The sequence below is a fragment of the Lissotriton helveticus genome, chromosome 2_1 (assembly GCF_964261635.1).
Source record: "Lissotriton helveticus chromosome 2_1, aLisHel1.1, whole genome shotgun sequence".
Classification (NCBI taxonomy): Eukaryota; Metazoa; Chordata; class Amphibia; order Caudata; family Salamandridae; genus Lissotriton; species Lissotriton helveticus.
In genome coordinates this window covers 670,470,773-670,494,237 of record NC_136059.1, presented here as the reverse complement: position 1 = coordinate 670,494,237, position 23,465 = coordinate 670,470,773, and positions in this window count along the sequence as shown.

The following is a 23,465-nucleotide window of genomic DNA, read 5'->3' as shown; positions in this document are numbered from 1 at the left end:
AGCGCTGCTGCTAACCACCGAAAAAGCTATGGAGAAGCGGGACCAACGGGGCGAAACACAGGAACGAAACCGAAAGTTCCTGGAGTTGCAGAGGCTCCCACCACTGCCTGCTAAGCGGACCGAGGGTCCCGTGGCACTTTCAGGTCCACAATGAGAACCCAACCAAAGAACCAAGAAACATGCCATTGAACCCGCAAGAGAGTTGCACAGACACATGCAGTCCCGTGAACTTGAGAAACGCCGACCCGTGATAAGGAGGATTCCTAGTGCCCGACCCCAACCAATGCTCCACTAGGGGGAAGAACACAATTCTGCTAATCTACAAAGGCACTCACCCCTGGCAAATCCCAGACAGGCGCAGCAGTGAAATAAAAATCAGTGCGGATGCACCCGAGTGGCAACTCTATTCCCAACTGCCCCTGGGTGCCTGACGTCAATATGTAAAAGGAAATTGGGTAACCCAGTAAACCCTTGTAGGCTTGGGCAGTATATTGTATCAGTAGAAAATTGTCTACAAGGGATTTATTTGGAAAAATGGTCAAGAATAATTTAGAAGCATTAGTCAAGCAGGTTAGTTGTAGAACAATCTAACTCTATTGTATCTGCAGGATAACTGTGATTGTATCTCAAGTAGGTCAAAGTAAGAGAAAGCACACAAAAAACCTATTCTTTAGAAACTGAATTTTATCAATTTTGAAAATGGGGATACATACAGAGAAATATCTCATAATATACAATCATGAACAAATAAATCGCACATCAGTTCATAATCTAGACATCAACTATTCAATTATTTTAATTGTCCTGAAGATGGTCTTTTGACGTCTGCAATCAAGACCAAAACGTCAACCAACACATCATCTCTAATAACAATTCATTGATCCAAAGAGACTCCTTGGTTCATGTGTGACTTGAGTTACTCTTGGTTGATCTGTAGGAGTTGATGTCTAGATTATGAACTGATGTGCGATTTATTTGTTTTATCTGTTCATGATTGTATATTATGAGATATTTCTCTGACGTCAATATGGCCTCCCCGACTTACAGCAAGAAACCGGAATGTCATGCCAGCAAGTGAGTAAAGGGCCAAGCTGCTCAGTACCCCAGGGCAACAGTCTCCAACTCCCAAACAAAGCGCTCTCCAACTCCCAAACAAGGCACCCCCCCCCCAAAGGCCCAAGCCCACATATCAGCAGTAGGAAGGTCAGAGATGGAAAGAGGACAACTGCTGATAAGCAGATCCCTTCCTCGCCACAGTTAGCTGCTCAATTACAGAAACAGCCCAGCCACACCAACAACAGCGGTATAAAACATTTTTTTTAAAACCCCGAGGCAGCTAGACCGCCCCCTTCCCCTCCCTGCAACTTACTGACCCCACCAGAGGCGCAGAGCCCTTCAGTGCCTACCACAAGATGGCGCCCTAGGACACTGAGCCCTGACACCAGTGCCCAGTCTGACCCCGACTCTGGCACACAAAACACGATTCCATTGCGGTCAGTGCCCAACCGTGGATGAGATCCCCTCCCAACTCAGGAAGAGGGCAGAGAGTCCCAGTCCCTGACTCCCTCTTCATGGCTCAATGATTGTCTCTGACCCGGGCACCAGCGACATGCTTTGCAGGGCTTGACCCTGTCTATATCTTTCCTTACTCGGTCACTTCGGCCCATCGTGAAGCAATACCTCCGCCACGGACTGAGCTCTTCCACCCTCAACACGGATGAGAACCCCTCCCCCCGAACAAGTAGAGGGCTAAGAGATCGGGCACACTCGCATCACTAATCTTCACCCAATCCCCCAGAGCAGTGCACAGGAAGGAAACTCCAGATAGTGGCGACCCCTCAACTCATACCATCCGCACCCAATTCCACCGCTCCTCTGAAGCATTCGTCCGACCCACTAATAGAGAAACTCGAATCTCTACACCACTTGCCCACTACTCGCTGAACGCCCTCCAGGAGCACCCCTCCCACTCCCAAAAACACAGAGCCGTCCCCTCTCACAAAATGTCCCCCGCCTTGGCATCCCCACATCGACCCCTCCTCTTCAAACCATGTAATCTCTCACGACTTTAACACCTTCTCGATTAATTTCCCCCCTGGCCTCTCTTCCAAAGCGAAGAAGAATTTCAAACAAAAAATGATCAGGCAACATCCAGAATCCCTTTTTGCAGACATCTATCACTGCTCCGCCAAAGGAAAGATAAAAATTGACTTTATCTTCCACACTGATAGACAAGAAGCTTGGAAATCCATCTTACGATCGCAAATCAACATCTCCAAAACCACTAACACCTCACATAGCTGCAAACTGTCAATTTCACTCCCAGACCGCGCAAGGCGTACGAGTAACAGCACGGTGACCATATACTACAATGGCACGGTCCTAATACAAGCCAACAATGACAATAAAGAGTCCTTGATGCCCTCTTCTCCGCTCTCCGGAATGCACCCTCTTGTGCTCCCCTCCCCGCCTGACCCTTCACCCTCGCCAGAAGAACCATACCTGCCCCCTGAACTCACCTACCGCCTGGTACCCTATAGACACCACTCATTCTTCTCGCTATGTGACACCCTGCACACCACCCTCTGGAAGAGCACGCCCCCCCCATGTACCTCACCGCCCTCCCACACCCCACAGACTCCTACCTTGGTGGTACTCCCCAACAACCTCAAACGCACACCTCCGCGTGACACCCTCCCCACATCCACCAAGGAGAATAAAACCCCCCTCCTCTCATGGCCACCTCTCCCCACCTCCAGGCACACAATGGGCCGACATGCCAGAGAAACCCCACTTAACACCCGCCACGCGACTACACCCCACACTTACCCCCCGCCAGTTCACCCCCCACTTACACCTGCCACGCGACTTCACCCCAGAGAGCACAGGTCCTCCATACCGCCTAACTCCACCAGAGTGAACAGGTCTCCTACACTGCACACCTCTCAGCCCCGTTAGCCACCTGCCGGCTCCCGCCCCCAACAGCCACCGTCCGCTCACTCACCCCAGCCCACTCAGAACAACCCGAATAACCAGCACACTAAACACACAGGAATCATAGCACCAACGCACCAAAAAAACACTAGCCAAACTCCATTCAAGGCCCCGCCATGACGCAACGCGGTCAACATAACCAAACCAAGGCAACCAAACTCTCTGAGGCTCCCTCCACCAAGACCGTACTCTGGAAACACAGCCACCACTATGCTATCCAACACCTGAGAATCAGCCCCCCCCCAGGGCCAACACATTCCCTCAGGACCAATCCCAACGTCCCAACGAATATGAGACGGAACAGAGACTCTCCCTCTTTGAAACCCAGATTACAACCATAACCCGCGGACCACAAACAACATCAACGCACCCACTCCTACACCACCAGCTCAAAACAGAGAGCTCCCATATTCCCCCCTCAGAAAGGGGTCGCAATCCCCCTCCCCAAGACTTCTCAGAGGCCCAAAATAACTAGTGAGCCTTTGTCCGAGAGTAAGGCTGCGGTCCTCGCCTATCTGAAAGACAAGCTCAGGACTATCACCCTACAATCCAAAATACAGGTGATCACCAGGCTAGTAAGAGAACAAGACTCACAAAAATCAGCTAGACCGCCGACCACCCGCACGGTCATCCCTAGGGCCCCCCTTAAAAACACTCCCATAACAGAGACGCCTCCCACAAACTGCTTGCTCATTAACTGCAGATCAGCCATAAAACATGCCACTGAACTTGCAGAATCCATCCTCACCCATGACATTGACATAGCATTCATCACTTAAACCTGGCTCAAGGACTCCCCCCCTACCTCTCCTGGACACCCTCGTCCCCCCAGGCTTCTCAATCACTCGCATAGACAGAAAAGACCAAAGAGGAGGAGGCATAGCAATCATCCACAGAGACAATATCTCCATGTCGGAAGCAGACTCCTTCAACTACAATACCTTTGAATGCCTAACTGTCACCATTGGTACAAGCAACAACGAATCTGCCACCATTGGTACAAGCAACAAAGAATCATTAACCTGTCACCTTATCTACCACCCCCCCAGGCAACTCAGCTGCTTTCACTTAACACCTGTCCGACCTGATTTCCTACTGTTCACTTCAAGATACGAACAACCTAATTCTAGGCGAATTCAACCTTCACTGGAATGACATTAACAATCCGCCAGTACGCAACCTGAATGAGCTACTACTCAACAACAACCTCTCGCAACACTGCACAGAAGAGACCCATAGCAAAGGATCAACCCTTGATGCCATTATAGCCAAACGAGACTTAGTGTTGATAACTTACACCTTGCCCGTGGACTGGTTTGACCACCCCTTAATCCTCTTCCACCTCACCCAACCAGTTACCCTACAACCACCCATCCGCGAACAGCCCAAATGGACCAGAAACCTCACCCAGGTCAACATGACTGACTTGAAGGGAAAAGTCAAGGCACAACTCAGCATCCCCAAGGATGGTCTAACTACGACAGAACTCACGGACATTTACAAAAAATCCATGGCATCCATTCTAGATCAGGTGAAAATCTGAAACATCCCATACTGATCCTGGTTCTAAACGGACGTCAACAAGGAAAGGAGACAACTTAGAGCCACAGAAAGACTCTGGAGAAATAACCCCTCCAAGTTACTACTTGAACAACTCAAAACAGCTAGAAGCAATACAAAAAACACATCCATAGCGTTAAATCCAACTTCTTCTGCTCCGCCCTGGACAACGCTAAAAACAGGCCAAACGAGCTGTTCAAAATGATCAAGCAGCAAATCTCCAAGCCCCTCGTATCCTCTACCCAGGCCTCCAAGGAACTGTGTGAAAACGTCACCACCTTCTTTGAAGAAAAAATCTCCGAGATTGAGCTCTCACTAGACACAGACACCTACGCCAACTCTGCATGAGTAAGCCCGCACCTTGTCGCAATGGAAAACAGTGGCCGGTTACACACTAATGCGTGGAAATCCTTCAATCCCATCTCAGAAGCCGAGATTATCAAGCTAATCTCCACCACCAAATCCCGCTTCCCACGCCCTCGACCCTAACCCCCTACCAACTGACCAAAGAACTCAAACTCTCCATAGCCCCGTTCTGGTGCAGAATCATCAACAGCTCCTTGAGAACCAGAACCATACCTGAGTGCCTTAAAGTTGGCCAAGTAACTCCAATAATTAAGAAACCAGGCCTTGACTGCACAGGCCTAAACAACTTCAGACCCGTCTCCAATCTCCCCCTCCTATCCAAAATCCTCAAAAAATGCGTAATCTCTCAAATAACTCAGTAAATGGACAATATCAGCCTTCTTGACCCTCACTAATCAGGTTTCAGAAAAGGTTACAGCACTGAATCGGCGATCCTCAACATCACAGATGACATCCGTACGTCACTGGATACCAATCACTGCTGCCTACTCATTCTCCTAGACCTGTCGGCTGCCTTCGACACGGTTGATCACCAGCTTCTCATCAAGGCCCTACAAGAAAGGGTTGAGACGGTCCTCCGTTGGTTCACAGACTTCCTACGAAACAGATCGCAAAGGATAAAAATCAGACTTTGCATCCGACCTTCACCCAGTCAGCAGGGGTGTACCCCAAGGTTCAGTGCTCTCTCCGACTCTGTTCAACATTTACATACAACCTATCACCACAATACTCAAAAACGTGAAGACCCCCTACCACCTATATGCTGATGACACCCAGATCTATCTAGAAACTACCTCCTAAGATAACATTTCCAGACTAAATAACACTATTAAAGAAATTCAACAATGACTGTCCCAAACCCACCTCAAACTCAATCAAGTAAAAACAGAGTTCCTCCTAATCTGCAACAAGGAAGAGAACCAACAAATTGCAGAATGGCTCAAGGATATGGATGCCCTTAGCAGCCCTCCCACCATGGCTATCTCAGTAAAATCTCTGGGAATCACCCTTGACCCAAAACTGGAAATGACCCACCACATCAAAAACTCAGCAAAGACTGCCTTCCTTAACCTGAAACTTCTCCACAAAATTAAACCATTCATCCCTACCAAAGACCTCAAACAAGCTACACAAGCACTGATGATATCCAGACAAGACTATGGTAAAACAACCCTAACCGGGACTGGTGAAGCCCACCTAGCTCCGCTCAAAAAACCCTCCTCGCGGCAGCTAGAAGGGTCACCGGAATCAGGAAAAATAGATCACATCTCACCAGCCCTAAAAGAACTAAAATGGCTCCCGGTGGAATAATGGGCCAATTTCAAAACTGCCTGCCTCATGCACAAAGCCCTACACACAGGAAAACCGGACTGCCTGGCCACCAACAAAAAAGAGGGCTGGCCAAACAAGGAACCTCAGGAGCTCCAACTCCCTACTTCTCATCCCCATGAAAGCACGCTTACAAAAAACCGCAACCAGCTCATTCGCCGGAAACGCGCCCAAAATCTGGAACTCCATCCCAGTAGATATCAGGACCACCCCGTCCTTCACAAAATTTAAAAAACTCCTAAATGTCCTCCTCCTTATTCGCTCCCACCCAAATGGATAGTTGCCACCTCCATGCCAACCATGATCCAGTAGATTTTAGACTCTGCATCGTACTGATCCACTAAAGTCCACCACCAGAAAAATAGATCTGGAAGGCGAGGCTGCTGCCAATCTCTTGCACTACCTCAAGAATGCATTCAATGAAGCTACCTCAGGACCCACCTACAACCTCAGCAATCCACAACACTAGTTAAATCCAGAATCTCTATGTTTTAACACTCCTCTACTATTGTAATTTCTTAAATCTCACTGTTGTGAAGCGCTCCAATACCCTCGGGTCAGGTCAGCGCTAAATAAAACTCCTAAAATAAAATATGCAAAAAAGAGTGGCTTTAGTAGTATGTGGCATGGATTTAGGCGTGCCAGACAACAACATAATAGGTGGCTACAAGTTTAACACTGAAAGTCTCCAGTTGGAGGTTTTAGAGAGTGACTGCCACCTGGCGTTTACTTCTCCAGATTGCAAACCCATTAGCCTTGAAAACATTATTTGTTTCTAGATTGCAAACCCATAATCCTTGCAAACATAATTTGTTTCAGGCATGCTTTCCGAATGGCGCAACTGAGGTAGAGTTGGGGTCTGAGGCAGCCTGAGTGAGCATTAGCATATGATTGCCCCACTGCTTACAACAGTTTGGATTTACTGAGGTAACCCATGTCATTTACCTTGGACAATCTTTTTTTTTTTTAAAGATTGCTTTCATGGCGGCACAGGAAAGCTGCAGACTGTCTAGAATCCACTGGTCAATTTGAAGGGTGGCAATAGATCTGTGAAGCTGTAGCGATTCCTGAGAAAAAAGGCACTTTCATGGTGTTGATTGGGGCCTTTTGGATCGTATAGTAGTAGTTTACAAAGGGCGGCATACTTGCCCGTGTTTGGTACTCTAAGGCAAATTCTACACTTACTAAGCAACTCTGAAGATATGTAGGGAGTTGCAAGACCATTTTCTGTGCCTTTAGCTGCTACGTATTCATGATGTTAACTAGTTGGCCCCAATAGGCTTCATGGCCTTACCTGATAGTTGGTAAGAGGTTTGCAGCTATTACTCATCTTATTGGGATGGTAGATGGTAGATGGGCTCATCCTTTAATTGATACACAAACACCTAGGTAGTTGTAGCTGGCTGCTGTTTACATTTTTAAGAAGCCAAGGCTCCAGGTGTAGTTTGATTTTTTGGTTTAGTTACTAAAAACAAATACTTGGATCTTGGAAACACTCGCCACCATCCTGCTGTCCTGATTGTACTTGTGCAGGGCATTTAGGGGCCTCTGTAGGTAACTCTAGAGTGGTCCAGGAGGATGATGTCGCCAGCTTATTGAAGTAGTGGAACCTTAGTAGTGCCAATTTTAGGTGGGAATAGGTTGGTGTGTTTGTGATCTTAGCAATGTAGAGATTTAGTAGCAGGGGTGCTAACACACAACCTTCCTTAAGGCCATTACCTGTCTGGATTTTCCTGCTAACCACTGTCGGTGTTAACTTAACCTATACCAAAGTAGAAGTCTAAAGAGAAATGAAGGTCTGGAGCAAGTTGTTAAGTTTGCCCCAGTCTCTGAACTTTCTCCAAAGGCTGTTCCTGTCAACCAGATCAAAGGCAGATGAGCACTCCACAAAACAGACAAAGAGCAGGAGTTGTTTCTTGCATGTTGCCCGATGAATTAGGTAGTATAGGGCCACTACGTTGTCTAGAGTGGAGAAATTACCTCTAATTCCTGTTGAACTAAATAGTATTATTTAATTTGTTTCTGCCCAGCGTGGCAGATCTTTCAGTCGGACTGAGGGTTAAGCCGTAGCTTCAATATACAGGAGAGTTATGAGGTGATAATTGGATGGATTGCTCCTGTCACCCTTCTTGTACGTGGAGTTCAGAATGGAGTCCCTTCTCCAGTACTTGCTTGGTCGCTAAGAGTGTTTGATAGAGCGAGGTTAAAATCACAGACCACAGGTCGGTATCACTCTCGAAGACCTTGGTGGGTATTCCATTTCGGCCTGATGCTCCGGTTGCTCTTGTCTTCTTCAGTATTTTAGTGACACAATTGTTAGTGATCTCAACCCCTGCGTTTTAGGCCTCCAGGCAGGCATTTGGAGCCTCCGGTTCAGTATAAATTGGAGTTCTCGGCATGTATAGATGTTGTACGTGCAAAGTTCACTGTTGTTCAGTGATGACATTGCTTCTGGCAGTCTATGTACTTGTTTTGTCCTTGAGATCCATCTATAGCCCGACTTGTCCCTGTTTGTCCTTCAATGTATGTACTCGGGTCCAGTCAGTTTCCAACTACTCACGTTTTGCTGACCATACCATCTGTTTGTGCTGTTTGTTTAGGGTCCGCAATTGAGATTTTCATTATTCCTTTGTTGTTTTTCCCCTTCTTTTTGACCAGCTGTTTTGAGTCTGCAGATCTTCAATTTACTGGAGGTTTTATGTAGCAGTTTTATTTTCTGTGAGGATTTGACGGATGTTCTGTAAGAGGAGGGATTATTTCCGAGCACTTGCTGTATTTCATTGAGGATTGGGGCCCATTCTGCCACACAAAGTACTCCATTTATGGCCTTGATGTAAAGACCTCTGTAGGATTCCCATGTTTTAAATTTCTGCAAGTTCAATGAGCCATTTTATCCTCCTGAGTAGTTGTCTGTTTTTTTCACCCATTGATTCGGCCACTGTCCTAATGTTCCCAAACCTTTTGCCACTAACTTTTAAGGACCTGACAAGGGGGTAATGGTCACTCTCTGAGTGGGTCAGGATCTCAAAGTTCACCAGGACTTATAGGATTACATAATTCAGAGTGTTAATTCCCTTCATAGACTTCTAGGGCTATTCTACTTGCTGCACCATTTTCCTTGAATAGGAACACGATATTTGCAGCTTATTACAGGACAGGTGAAGTTGATAGTTTCCAGCCCCTTTGAGAATCCAATTGAGTGTGCTTGGGACCTTGACTGTTCTCCAGAGGCCCTCAGAACATGAGGGTATTCAGGGACTACTGGTTTCATGAGCTCCATCTCCCACTCTTAAAAGGTCTCCTTACTAGTCAGGATTTCTGCAGCTAGTGAGGGATATTTGAGCATTAGTATTGTTGATTCTCTACCACTCTTTCTGGTGGGGAATATTTTGAATTCCACTCCTAGAATATCTTCAGAGGTTACCTTAGATAGGTTTGTAAAGTTTTTAAATAGCCTCAGCAAGTTTGATCTGTTTACGGTGTCAGGCAGTTCCTCAGAGTGGTAGTGTGAGGTCAGAATCAATTTTGTTGCTATGTATTTGCCTCTGACCTCCATTAGAGTTCTATTACTGTTGTCATGCTTGGAGAGACCCCCCTTCAGTTTTTCTTGCATTGAACAGTTGAGGCTAGTACTGCAATTGGCCAGTGACGGAGCAACCTGAGTATTTTGCATGATTACTGAAATCAGGAACACATTTCCAGGACCTGACCTGGTTTGGTCCTTTGTAAGGTGGGTGACATTGGGCTGGATTTGGGGTGCAGTTGAAGACAGTGTCTGCATCCCGGAGCCAGGCTCACAATGAGCGGTGGTAACTAGGATGCCTCTAAAGTGAATTTGTGTTGCTGGCGGCTCATCTGGCTACTCTTGTTTGGACCAGAGTAGGCTGGTGTTGGAATTGACCAAGGGGAAAGGCACCTATGTAGGAAAGCAGCATTTCTCTTGTAAATACCAAAGCTGCCCAGCGCAAGACGCCTCTAATTCACTTCAATAATAGTTACCAAAATAAAGAGGCAGGCGCTGAAAAAACTGGAAGGCAAGAACAGGTTTATTACTCCAGAGGAGAACACATCAACTCGGACACGCAGAATGTCTTTGGGAGGTGCTCTGACAACTTCTCCGCTGCTTTCTCTTTTATACAGTATTACAGACATTTTATTGGTGGTCAAACATCCTTGGAATTCCTGCCTCCAGCCGGTTCCCACACAGACCCACCAGCTGTCGTCCCCCCTCCCAAATCTAACAGATGATTGCTATCTTGCAGCTGGATATTCCGACAGGATCTAAAAGTGTGTGGGATCGGTCAGATCTGAGGGTTTGTGTTATTTATTAAATCGGACTTCTTTGTTAGTGCTACAAGTCCTGCCGTGTGGGGGCAATAAACTATGTCTGCAGGGGTCAGTTAGTGCCTGAGACCGGATCGGGTGCCAGGTGCGGTTACAGGGTTATCAGGAGGCCTTGCTCATGTGCAGGGAATGAAAGGACAAATGTGTTTTAGGGCGGGAAGTGACTCCGGGGCATTGTCAGGCTGACAAGGTTTTATGACCCTAGTACGTGTGTTCAGGCTTGGCCAGAGTGCTGGGGATGATTGCGAGGTGAGGGTGAATCAAAGGTGACTAGCAGTGAGTGAAATGGCTGCGATATCTAAAATGGTTGCTGCTTACGTGCACACAGTGGCTCTTGTTAAGCAAGATGGCGCCGGCGATGTTCACGTCTGTCGATTATATTTTAACAGTCGCCCCATTGAACATTCCCAAGACATCTTGCTAGTCTATTTCAATCCCCATAATGTGTTGTATCTCTGTGTCATACATTGCATTAATTCATTCTATGCGAGTATCTACAGTTTTAGGGCACAAAAGAGTCCAGTCATAGAGATGCAGTCAGTGTAACAGGCGAAGAGACAGTGCATACAAAATGACATTTGTCGTATCATACATTTAGACCTGGAGATGAGCATAATTCTTAGATGATGCAGTAAGTTCATTCAAATACAAAAAATGTCATCATACAAATTGTTCTGGTAGGATAAGGACCATTAAGTGCATTATCTGAGGTCTAGACTCCATGTGGATCCAAACTAGAAAGGATATTCATGACGACGACTGGTGTTTTACAATTAACATTATACACAGTAAAAGCGACCGATGTAAGGTTTCAAAGGAAAATCTTTTTCTTGTCCATTTGGGGCATAATCAATACAAAGTGATTGGGAGAGGAATTCAACCTAATATAAGTGATGGTCAGGGAGTGATAATGTTCAAAGGCTCTTCTTTCCAGTGTCTTTTACAGCGAGACATCACTGGTAGGCTCCCATTGTTCTCTACTTTTGTTGGCACTGTTGAGCACCGGCGGTGGAGCCATGCGTCCGGCTCTGATCCAGATTTCATGTTGCAGGGCGAGGTCGTTCTTTACTCTCAGACCACAGTCCTTTTTGCCCTGTTCCCTAACTAATCTATCATAGGTACCTTAGACAGGGTACCCGCACCCTATTCTTGATCTGTGAAGTCCATCCCTACTAACCCTATTCTATCTTCGTGCTGTGTTTCTTCATCAAGTCAATTACAGAAAACTCCATATGAAAAAGGGGTGTGTGTTTGGGAGGTCGAGGGAAGAGAGGGCGGAGTGGGGTCAGATCTGAAATGGACCAAGGGGGGCAGAAATTCCACGCAAGTGGGCCCATCAATTAGGATCAATGGGCTAGGACTTCCGGCACAGGTGGATCAACAGGTTGGGGGCTTCTGGACAGCCCTTCTTTCTTTCATTTTCCATGTTGGGAATGGTGCCTCGTCCAGCATCTCTTTGCTCTGCGGCTCCACCTTGGTCGTGGTCATAGGTGTTCCATGATCTGCAGCCAGGCTGTGCGTCACGTCCGGCCCCTCTCCTCCGATGACTGCATGATATCTTTAAATAAGTATAAAACAATTTTTAGAGAACTGGCAGGGGAAGACTTTTACACAATTTAATTTCTCTCCCAACCCCAAGTAGCTGGGGATACATTTATCCGTTACTCAAAAATGACGACAGCATGGATACTCTTAATCCTTACATCGGTGCATATTATTAACTCACGAACCATTACTGTGGTGCAGGTCTGCAAGCATTTCTATGAATTTCCACCATAATTTATATCTTCGGTGTCCATTCCTTTTACGTTCGTGATTGTGGCAAGAAATCTAATATCTATCAATTATATGGTCTGTCAAATTCAAACCGGCTCCTCCGGCAGAGACTTTGTCATTATAAACTAAATCCTGTTGAGCTATATTTTTTTTCAAGGTCTGCTAACTACGAAAAGTGTGATGTGCTTTTATCATGGGCATACAGGTACCCTTCCTAGCTATTCTTTACCATAAAGTACACAGGCTAAGCATTGTTCCATCCTGTCAATGTTCCTTACTTTTAGCTAAACATTTTGATTTCAGTACTCATTCACAGGGCTTACTACAACATTCCTTTCGCTTTGGTTCGAATCATTTTTTATAAACATTATTCTTATTTCTGCATTATCATTTACAACCTAGCTACTTCATTAGTTAATGAGGGACTTGTGACGTCCATACAACTTGGGAAATTTCATAAAATTGGAAGAAGGACACACGATCTTACTTCAAGCGACGCGTGCGTTCCTTAGCAGAGAGTTACAGAACGGTCAGTAAGAACCTTCATAGATTGCGAATTTCAAACCTGGTAGCTTTGTTTGTTAATTAAATCTTTTCTTGAAACAACTGCTAACTCCTACCAATTTTAGTCGATTTATCTTTAAAAAAAGGACATGAGCTACATTCCTTGAAATTTTCTGGGACAGTTGGTACAAAACTGGGACCATCCTGGCAAAACGGGGACGTTTTGGTCACTCTATTTATGTGCCATGTGCGTGGTAACATAAACGGTGAAGGTTGTGTCACTGAGGCACTGAAACAAAAGCCACTGACATACAGTTCCCTTTTAAGGGCCAGATTAGGGGACATCAGTCGTCTTACCCGCCCTCTCATTTTCAGCCAATTAAATTCTATCATTTTACAGAAAGGAGGGGTAGTAATATGGCAAAATATGGTATTTTGTCTCTGTCAATTTGTTCAAACGCTGTTGTGTTTAAAGCCAATTAGACGTGTACCGGTGAGGTACAGTGTCGTTATTTATTCAACAGTGAGTTCACAGAGAGAGAGAGAGTGCGTGCACAACAATAGGCTATTCAATACAAGTACAACATGGAGAGAGAGAGTGTGTGCGTGTACAATAATAGGCCATTCAGTACACATACAACCTAGAACAGTACAGGACGATTTTCATATTAAACACACAAGTCAAGGAAAAACATAAATGCATAGTTTACATACACACAAATATTGAATAGGATGCAACAGTACATGCATCAAGTACAAAAACCGAAGACAAAACACAGAGTTATTTTGCACAAAAATAACTTTTCCATGCACGTCGCGCATCTCAAAATTTTACTTAATTTTACTCAGGGTCAGGCTCCTTCTTTCCCTCCTTCCTAATAGTCGATAATTTTAGCAGGTGACCTATTTTGAAAATACTTACTCCCTTTAATTGGTCGGACACTAGCCCAGTCGTACTGATACTCACGGTGGGGTCCCCCAACATCTAGCAACGATGGTCCAAGCTGAGGTAAAGGAGGGATGCCAGTCAGGCGCTCAACAGTACTGTTCTTATCTTTCTATGTGGATGGAAGAAGAAGGGGTAAATCTAAAACATGACAATATCTCTAACTTCTGGGTGGAGTAGGATTTGGATGAATTTCAACCCAAGGGACTATTCATTTCTCTATTTGGTCAGTACATAAATCAGCTCACTGGTGCGCATTATCATGGTCTAAACAGGATGGGAAGTGTTCCTGGAAAAAGGTCGCACACTGGGGACATCGGTTGGAGTCGGCCTGTTGTTCTGCAATAGTCCTTCAAGCTCCTGATGTAGGCTACCCTCCCATTCACTGGCTTCAGAGAGAGACTCGTTTCTAAGTAAGGAATGTGCTATATTTCAAAAATGCCATTTGTCTTTTGCATGTTGACATCATGTTCAGGCCTATTTTTCTCATCCCATTGACCGCTCGATCAACACCTCAGTCATACAAAAAGCATTCTCTTATCGACCCAGGCGCACATGACACATACGCATTCATACTATACAAATCATGACACACACGCATTCATACCAAACAAATTTTTCACGCCCCCAGAGATAGCCTCTGCATACAACGTACCATCTTACAGTACGAGCCTATTTTTCGCGTGGAATACAGTGCATTTAGGCCTTCTTCATTTTTCGGCTGAAACTCCGATGTAACCTAAAGAAAAAGAAAAGAGGGGGAGGGGGCAGCATTCAAAGCACATCAACGCGCATTATAACGAAAATATTTTTACTTACCATGTATCTGACTTATCTCTTGGGATGCAGTCCTTGGCATCTCAGCATTGAAGCCCAGAAGAACTGTTAGTGCGGCAAAGATAACGAATGGTAGGATGCTCACTACATAGCTCGTTCGAGTGCGGTATTATGGAACGTGTGTAGGAAAGAGTCAGAGGCCAGAGGTACTCAGTATAAGGTGAGGGGGAGGTGATGGATCAATGTTTTCATAGAAGAAAAACGATCTACAGTGGCCTGGGGCCGTTCCTATTCGTGGAGCATGGAAACTATAGGAGGTAGCGAGTTTCACTGGGTGCATTCGTGCTTTCAATGGTATGCATTTTTGCTACACGGTAAGACCACTAACAGACTTGTCTAATGTCTGCATGGAGATCAGTTTTGCGGGCGGTTGGAGGACACAGCGCAGTTCTAGTTCGATAATGCGGGAGCACAGTTGTGCCAGAAAATCACAGATTCGTAATTGCTGAGGCTGGCAGACCTGTTCATGGGGTCCACAAACACAGACTAGGCCATGCCTGAAATGTTTGTGTAAGGCATACCAATCTATAACCCACAAAAGAAACTGTGCCTTTCTAAAAACTGGTAATATGCATTTGTGCCCGACTGCTAAAATACAGTGTATAAAAATATTTTTCATATATAAACTAAACAGATGACCGCTGCGTTAGGAGGTTACGAGAGGTTAAAACAGAGCAGGACTTTCCAAAAAATGTTCTTTCTTGCAATGTTTTTCGCGCACTGGCTTTGGCCATGCAGACAAATATGTTTAGAGAAGTTTTTTCTCTCCTTTTTACCTAATACGTTTATAACTCACTTCTGCCTAATGTTAGACTGGATGGCATTCCTTTGGTGAGGCTCAGGAGGATTTGAGAAACTCCTCTGAAACACGTGGTGTGCAAAACAAAGATTACGATGTTTTAGGACTCCAAGAACCAGAATGCAGTTGGGGTTCATAGCTAACCAATTTCGGGCTAATGTACTTCTTTGGGAACCTTACAACTGTAATATAAACAAAAATTCCTAGTTTGAAAAAGGCGCGCTTTTGCTCCTCCGGGGGAGCTGCTAAGTAAAAGATGTTCGATCTACTGTCCTCTTCATTGATATATATAAATGTCAGGATCTTTACCAATTGCTTTCGTTGTAGGAGTGCAAAATAGACAGATCTTGCCTATTCTTTTGACGTTGTTTCTGCGTACTGTATCTTTTTAACTTTTTAGAATCGAGTTACTTCATTTAATTGGCCATTTAAATTCGAGTTTCTTCTTTGCGTATTTGTTCCACAATGAGTCATACATTATGGGACAAATACCATACTTTTTATTCGACAAACGATTCAGGCTTAAACAACCATTTTCCAATAACTTCAGAAAAGACAGGCATGATGGATATCGGTCAAAACAAAGCTCTCAATTAATCCTAAATTCAGACAAGAATTCTGCATTACCTGTCCTTTACTATTTGCAAATAGTAACCATTGTTCAAAACTACCAATCAATCAATATTTACGATGCTAATTCCATGTTTCTTGTTGACAGGCTATTCCTAGCGTTTCCATTTTAGCGGGGTCAAAAGATCCCATCAGTGGGCTACTGATTTTCTCGATTTTTCCTAGTGAGTTTTATGCCATAGTTTGCTAAAAGCTACAGCGATTAATTCTGTATTTCACATACATGTCCTTTTTATTAGGGGTGCCCTCCGGTAGAGCCGGATGACCGACCTCTAATAAACGGTCCGGTCCAAAACAATCAAATAAGTTTGAGAAAACAGGCATGACGTACAAGCGGTCAAAATAAATATCTCAATTGGTCGTGGACAAAGGTCCGCACTACCTGCCCTTCGCTGTCTGCAAAGAGAGCGAATATTCCTATTCTTTGTTGTTTGCAAGCAGGGAATGCCTCAAAGAACCAAATAACCAAAGAACCAAATAACCAAATAACCAAAGAACCAAAGAGCGCAATACTAGTATTCAATCCAAACAATTCCAAAACAATCAATCAAACAATCAAATATCAGTCGTTTTTCACGACCTTACCCGGACCGTATGGACACTTTCCCCTTCCAGCGCCCGATCGTCCTCTTACTCCAATTTTACCGCTGCACTGCTGTGGGATCCCAGTCAGGACCGCAGGTCACTCAAAAGAGGTCCGTTCGGAACTGGTGAAGTTCGGATGATCGGCTGCCCAGACGAGGGTCTCTTTTGGGCAGGTGCACTTTCCCGATCGTTGCAGTCGTTCACCCCATCGTTAGGACCTCTCTACTGGATCCACGTGTCTCTGATGGGTGCCACGTTGGGACGACAATTGTAAAAAAACAGCGTTTCTCTTGTAAATACCAAAGCTGCCTGGTGCAAGACGCCTCTAATTCACTTCAATAATAGTTACCAAAATAAAGAGGCAGGCGCTGAAAAAACTGGAAGGCAAGAACAGGTTTATTACTCCAGAGGAGAACACGTCAACTCGGACACGCAGAATGTCTTTGGGAGGTGCTCTGACAACTTCTCCGCTGCTTTCTCTTTTATACAGTATTACAGACATTTTATTGGTGGTCAAACATCCTTGGAATTCCTACCTCCATCCGGTTCCCACACAGACCCACCAGCTGTCGTCCCCCCCTCCCAAATCTAACAGATGATTGCTATCTTGCAGCCAGACATTCCAACAGGATCTAAAAGTGTGTGGGATCGGTCAGATCTGAGGGTTCGTGTTATTGATTAAATCAGACTTCTTTGTTAGTGCTACAAGTCCTGCCGTGTGGGGGCAATAAACTATGTCTGCAGGGGTCAGTTAGTGCCTGAGACCGGATCGGGTGGCCAGGTGCGGTTACAGGGTTATCAGGAGGCCTTGCTCATGTGCAGGGGATGAAAGGACTAATGTGTTTTAGGGCGGGAAGTGGCTCTGGGGCATTGTCAGGCTGACAAGGTTTTATGACCCTAGTACGTGTGTTGAGGCTTGGTCAGAGTGCTGGGGATGATTGCGAGGTCAGGGTGAATCAAAGGTGACTAGCAGTGAGTGAAATGGGTGAGATATCTAAAATGGTTGCTGCTTACGTGCACGCAGTGGCTCTTGTTAAGCAAGATGGCGCCAGCGATGTTCACGTCTGTCGATTATATTTTAACACCTGAGTGTTTTGTACAAGTACTTAAATTGATGACTGAGTTGATGGAGTTCCAGGCCCTGACCTAGTTGTATCTTTGAAGGGTAAGTAGCATTCAATTAATTAATCAGTACCTGTTGAGCACGGCTACTCACCAGTGAGTGTCTCAAGGCACTGAGGAGGGAGGGAGGGTTGCAAGTCCGACTGGGAGCTGTGGTTCATTCAAAGAGCTAGGTATTTAGATCCTTCCTGAATTGTGTTATAGACGGGGTGAGCCTGAGGTGGAGAGGTATGGAGTTCTACGATTTGGTGGCGAGGTAGGAGAAGGATCTTCCGTCGGTCCTGGTCTTGCGGATCTTAGGGACAGTGGTGAGGACCAGTTGGGCGGAGCGGAGGTGTCTGGTGGGTACGTGGAATGAGACGCGGTGGTTCAGGTATGCTGGTCAGGCGTTGTGGAGAGCTTTGTAGGTGCGTGTGAGGAGCTTGAAGGTGACTCTTTTTTTGACTGGGAGCCAGTGGAGTTCTATAGGTGTTCAGAGATGTGGCTGAGGTGGGGGATGTTGAGGACCAGTCTGCATGTTCTGAAGTTTCCTGAGGAGTTTCTGGTGGCGTCTGCGTAGAATGTGTTGCTGTAGTCCAGTCTGCTGCAGATGAGTGCATGGCTGACCATCTTCCTGGCCTCAGTGGGGATCTATCGGATGGTCTTCCAAAGCAGGCGAAGTTGTGAAAGCATAATGAGGCGACGGTGTTGATCTGGTGTTTCATGGTGAGGGAAGAGTTGTGTATGATGCAGAGGTTTTGTTTGTGGTCAGTGGGTGTGAGGGGTTCCTAGCTCAGCGGGCCACCAGGAGTCTTCCCAACTGGACGTGTTGTCCAAGTTGAGCGCTAGACAGCTGTCTCTCATCCAGGCATTAAGCTGGAAATGAGACACATTTGGAGACTGTGACTGCATTTCAGAGCCTAGCAGGCAATGATCTTTAACAATTTGGTCGCCCCTGGGCTGGATTTGTGGCACTGAGGGGGCGCCTAATGCCACTTTGTGATTGAAAAGGTTGGTGGAAGTTTCTGATCCCATGATATGCTGTAAGTTACTTTATTATTTTTATTTTATTTATTTTTATATAGCGCAAACTTTACCCTGGAAGGCTATTAGAGTGCTTTACAAATATTTAGGCAAGAAGAAACAGGGATATCAAGAAAATCAAATGCTGACAATACTCTTTGCACATCTGGAAAAAGTCAATGAGTTAAGAAACCAGGACGTAGATGGCGAGTGATGACCATGGTTGAATACATTGCATTAAATCAGTATCCAAATAAATACGACAGTGGGTTCTAGGATAGAGTTTGGTTCATCAAAAGCAGTTTGACTTCTTTTTTGAATGATGTGATTGAAGGGTTCGGTCTGATTTCAGGGGGCAGGGAGTTCCAGATTCTAGGGACCATTACGGAGAAAGCTGGGTTGTAGGTTTTCTTTTTTCAAAATGTTTGATGTTTCAACAATAAGGTGCTGCTGCTTCTAGAGGATCTGCAGCCGCCAGACAGCTCCAGTTTATCAGCTAGATACTTCGGTGTGTTAAAGTGTAGGGTCATGCAAGCGAGTTTTAGCTGTACCCTTCCCTCATATGGGAGCCAGTTTAGTGCCTTCAGATGTGGTTGTTTCTTTTTAATCCAGTAATGAGCCTTGCAGCAGAGTGAAAGGATGCCCTTAGTAGAGCCAGCTTAGAACTCAGCAGACCACATAGGGTTGCACTCCCATAGTCTAACTTGGCGATCACAAGAGCTTGCACATCTGATTTGAGGTTGTGAAAGGGGAAGAAGTGTTTTATGTTTCTTAGAATGTTCATTTGAAAGTTTGCTCCTTTTGTAGCTGAGCTGAAGAATTCCTGCATGTTAAGATTCTTGTCAAGTGTTATTCCAAGTGACATTTATAATGTGTTGAGGGCAATTGAAGGCTGTTAAATGCTTCATCCAATCTTTGATGTCGAGGGTTCATTTGGGTGGAGAGATTAAGAGGAATTCAGTTTTGAGCGAGTTGAGTTTGAGGTGGTTTCTGGTCAGCCATTTTTTTTTTTGCAAAGATGTGCTGAGTAACTGGATATCTTCGGGAAGGAGATTTTTAGGTACAGTTGGGTGTCATATGCATATATGTGGTATTGGACATTGGATAATTTCACAATTTCTATTAAAGGTTCCATGAACAGGTTGAAGAGAGTAGGTGATAGGGTAGACCCCCGCAAGACCCTAATGTGACTGGAGTTGTATTGGACTGGGACTGGTTAACCTTGATTCTTTTTAGTTCTGTTGTGTAGAATTGAAGTGAAGAAGTTGAGCATTACCCCTTATAACCCCATTCTGTATTCAAGTAAGTCAAGGAGGCTGTAATGTCTGACCGTATCGAAGGCTGAGGAAAGGTCTAGGAGGATTAGGAGACTGATTCTCATTCTGATCCAGCATTTAAGCGCATCACCAACTATATGTGTACGGACTGCTTCGATCCTTTGACCCTGACGGAAGCCAGATAGATTGGAACCAGTCAAAAAGGTGGAACTGAGCAATGTGATTGCACAGTTGGGTATTGACGCATTTCTCAAGGATCTTTGCCAGAGACGGAATTGTGAAGATTGGACGGACGTTATTTGGGTTCATATGATCTACTGTTGTTGTTTTTAGAATGGGGCTTACCTGCCCTAGTTTTACATGGTCTGGTGTAGCCTCTTGAAGTTGTGAAGCATTCTCTATCTTGGGCCAGAGTAGGATTAAAGACGTTTTAATCTCACTTAAGGAGTTAGATGGTAGAGGGTTGCAGAAGTAGTTTAAGTGTTCTTAAAATATTAAGAATGGCATTTTCATCAAAGGTTTTGAATGTGTTCCATGACTCATTTTTGAGGGTGGGACCTGGTAAGTCTGAGGGCTGAGCGATCAGAGGCGGGTGGGGGCTATATGGAGGTATCATCAGGAGGTGCTTTATTTTTGTATGGAGATCACTTTCTATCTTTTTTTTTCAAATAAGGGGGCACATTTATTGCAGTTTGGGTGTAGGTCAGATCCTATTGTGGAAGGGTTGTTAAATAGATTGATGTTTGACCAGGTTTTTGGGGCAATTTCTGACTTTGTCTAGTTGAACTCTAAAGATATTTGCTGTTGAGTTTCTGATGCATTTGTTGTAGGTGCTCCTCAGTGATTATAAGTGCTTAAAGTGTTCTAGGGATGGTGAGGATCTCCACACTCATTCAGCTAGTCTCAAATTGCGTCTTTCTTCATTTAGCCTCCCACTGTACTATGGTTTGGAGTCTTTATTGGACAATCTTTTTAGCTGTAAGGTCACTATTGTTTCAAGAATGATTGTCATGGAGTTGTTGTAATGGAAAACTGACATGTCCGCCAGGGGAGGCAGGATGTAATTGCTAAGGGATGTCAAATCGTTAAGGTTTACGTCACAAGTGCTCCTTTTCCAGTGTCTGGGTTTCTTAAGCTGAGGTTTATGTGTCCTCACTGATTTAGTGATGAGGAAGGTGATGAAGTGGTGGTCTGTCCAGTCACCTGGGATGACGGATTCAAGTTGAATGGAGTTTGCCTTAGCAATGACTAGATCCAAGGTCGCACCTAGGCTGTGCAAAGGGCTGTTGCAGATTTGGTTCAGGTTGAGGTCCGCTACAATGGTTTTTAGGCTGTGACTGAGGGGACATTTGGGTTGTTACAATGAAGATTGAAATCTCAAAGGAAGATCTGGGTGCAGTATTTTCCTAAATCGGTAGTAATGATTTCCCTAATTTGTTTGATGAATAAGAGGTTGTCACTTGGTGGGTGGTAGATCACGTGCAGTTTGCATAGTGGTCTGTTGTTACTCGCAATGTTTAAGGATAGATATTCAGAAGAGGATAGCTTGACTGTTTGTAACTTATTCATCGCAAGGTTATTTCTGCATGCAGGCAATGCCTCCACTCGGTCTGTTAGGTTTGACTGATCTTTTAATGTCATAGTTAGGTCGGACTAATATGTCAGGGATTGGAACATAGGAGTCATTTAGCCATGTTTCTGTTAGGAATACTAGGTGAAGCTTGTGCACAAAGATGAGGTCAGTGATGCCTGCCATGTGTTTCATAGCCGATCTGCAATTGAGAAGCATGCATTTCAGGTGTGGTTTGGTGTCAGGTGAGGTGGTCTGTGTGATGGGGACTAGTTTAAGGTTGGACCTATTTACATCTCTAGAATTAGGCCTAGGTTCTCCATGTGGTTTCAAGGTAATTGTTTGGATAAGAGCCAGATTGTCTGGGTTGTCGTGGTGTGGATTGGTTTTGTTCTTGGGCGCTAATTTCCTTCTTTGGGACGTTGTTACCCTTGAACATTGGATACAGAATGGCCGAGTTAGCACACAATATGGTAGACTGAGATGAAAGCGTTGGGTGTTTTATGCCATATTGATGTTGTTTAGTTGCTTTATTTTGGGCTTTATTCAGCCTTTTTCTTGTTATTTTTTAAAGCGATCCAGACCATTTGGGTTCCTGTTGTTCTGCTGGACCTCAGGTAATATAGTAGAGAAGTGCCTGCATATAACAACAAATACAGCTTGCAACAAGAAGTAAATGAAGCAAGAGACATTCTCCAGCAGGTCCTCTTAATCATACACATTTTAATTTAAAAAAGAAGGGCTTTTTAATCAATTGTAATCTGTTCTATTAAGTATTTTAGATGCATTTCATATGCAATGATTTTAAGTAATCATGCATAATAAATTGACCTGCTGGACCTTAGGTGAAATGTGGGAGTTCACTGTCATTAGTTACCATTGCCAGATGGGTAAGATCAGTTGAGTTCCTTACAGAAGTGCTTTCCCGGCTTGCTGGAACATTATTGGTGGGGGCTTGACCAGGGTGATTCAGCCGATCTAGTGAGTCAGGCTTACCTCTTATGTTGTCTTGAAGGCCACTGCATGAGTGGCAGCCCATTACTTGCCTTTACAGGATGATACCCCATGGTTCATTGCATTCACAATAGGAGTGCCTTCACTAGTTGTTGGTACATCCACTAACGGTGTACAGAGGGATGGGCGTGCCCAACCTGGCTGGGTAGGTTGGTCTCTGGTAGTACTTCGCCTCAACTTGCTAGCATGGGTTTGTCTAACATAATTGCTGCAGCAGTTGATACTAGATGAGGTTTCTGTGCTAGACGTCACCGGCAGGTAGAAGGCCTGTTTCCATTCCGTTATTGTGGAGGTTAGGATCGCAGGCAGCGTGCCCAGATTTTCCACTACTGAGAGACAGTAGCAGGTCGGTTATCCCTTCCTAAGTGGTCTAATAGATGGTTTGCCTATGTCCAGTGAGTCCAATTTGCACTCCATCTTGGTTATGGATGATGCCAGTGTGTTAATTGAATTGAATCTCCAATTTATCCGATTGCCAAGTCTGAGCATTTATCATTGCAATCAAGGTAGCAATGATTGAGGGCAATAGATTACCCTGATCGACGTTAGACATGGAGGTGAGCTGGTCTTTTTCTTGGGGCAGTTTGGAACTTCTGCCTGGTTGAAGTTCTGCATGGTTGTTGACCGGTTGTTTTGTGACAAGGGGACTCTAGGATGTACGTGATAGTTACGTGTTAGGACCTCACCACTCTGTTGAGAGTCATCACCCAAATTGTTGCTGTCGTCTAAGGTCACCACCTACTCAGGCCAAGATCTCTCCAGGTCTGGGCTCTCCTCTGTGGGGGATGGCGAATGGGCGTGAGCCTCAAT